The sequence below is a fragment of the Arachis ipaensis genome, chromosome B9 (genome assembly GCF_059453495.1).
Source record: "Arachis ipaensis isolate K30076 ecotype BB chromosome B9, ASM5945349v1, whole genome shotgun sequence".
NCBI classification, from domain to species: Eukaryota; Viridiplantae; Streptophyta; class Magnoliopsida; order Fabales; family Fabaceae; genus Arachis; species Arachis ipaensis.
In genome coordinates this window covers 95,899,871-95,901,337 of record NC_142444.1, presented here as the reverse complement: position 1 = coordinate 95,901,337, position 1,467 = coordinate 95,899,871, and the positions used below count along the sequence as shown (strand labels likewise).

General features: G+C 44.2%; 1 non-coding gene across 1 annotated transcript; it reads left to right on the top strand.

The window, feature by feature from the left end:
• Positions 1-839: 839 nt before the first annotated feature.
• Positions 840-946, top strand: LOC148545543 (small nucleolar RNA R71). Its single transcript, XR_015901178.1, has one exon. It is a non-coding gene; the product is annotated as a small nucleolar RNA R71 (small nucleolar RNA).
• Positions 947-1,467: the final 521 nt, after the last annotated feature.

The following is a 1,467-nucleotide window of genomic DNA, read 5'->3' as shown; positions in this document are numbered from 1 at the left end:
TTTGTTTCACCTCTCGGATTCTTCTCTGTGTCACTTGGGAATCCATCTGTGGGTTTGGGAATTTGCTGAGAGAGATACCCCACTTGAGATTCCAACCTCTTGATTGTGTCTCCCTGGTTCTTGAAACTAGCTCGCACTTCCTCCTTGAACACCTTGTTGTCTTGAATCTCCTTGCCTATGCCTTCAAGTAGATTCTCAATCCTTGAGAGTCTGTCATCAAATGATTGTAGATCGTGATTAGAGGTGGAAGGATGAGGTAAGTTATTTTGGTTTTGATGTGGATGTGGAGAGGTGTTGTTATTGGGGTGTTGATATGGTCTAGATGTGAAACGTTGCTGCCTTGCATTGTTGGGATTTGGGCGTCTTTGATCAAGGCTTTGGTCTTGTTGATTTCCCCACCCAAAGTTTGGGTGATTCCTCCATCCAGGGTTGTAGGTCTTGGAGTATGGATCATGGTTTTGCCTAGGTGAATTCCCAATGTAGTTGGCTTGCTCCTGACTACCTTCTGCTTCTTCATTCACTCCTTTTTGGGTTGTTGATGAAGTGGAGATTGCTGCTACTTGGTTCCTCTCCATCTTCTTGGTGAGGTCAGCCAGCTGCTGGGTAATGAGCTTGTTTTGGGCCAGCAGAGATCTACATTGTTTAGCTCCATCACTCCTCTCGTGTTCCCTCTTTCGGAAGCATAGAAGTAGTCATTCTCTGCTACAGTTTCAATGACATCTATGGCTTCCTCAATGGTCTTCTTTTTGTTCAAAGATCCTCCAGATGAATGGTCTACTACCTTCTTTGATTCATATGACAGGCCTTCATAGAAAATGTACAGCTGCACCCATTCGTTGAACATATCTGGTGGGCACCTCCTTGTTAGGTCCTTAAACCTCTCCCATGCTTCATAAAGAGTCTCACCATCTTGTTGCCTGAAAGTTTGGACCTCAGCTCTTAGCCTATTAATTCGTTGAGGAGGGTAAAATCTTGCTAAGAATTTGTTCACCACATCCTCCCAGGTTGTCAAGCTCTCCTTTGGGAAAGACTCCAGCCACTTGGCTGCCTTATCCTTGAGTGAGAATGGAAATAAAAGCAGTCTATAGGCGTCAGGATGAACACCATTAGACTTCACTGTGTCATATATTCTCAGGAAGGTGGTTAAATATTGATTGGGGTCTTCTTGGAAACTCCCTCCGAACGAAGAGTTGTTCTGAACAAGGGTGATGAGCTGTGGTTTTAGTTCAAAATTGTTGGCATGGATGGTTGCCTTTTGAATGCTACTTCCACAATTTCCTGGGTTCGGATTGATGTAAGAGCCTAAAACTCTTCTATCCTCCCCAGCATGATTTGCTCGACCTCCTCCGCCATGGTTGTGAGTCTCTTCTTCATGATGGTTTTTCATGTTTTCTTCCATGTTTGGTTCAAAGTATTCCTCCTCTTCCTCAGCACCAACTACTCTTTTTCCTCTTGCTTCCCTTCTTA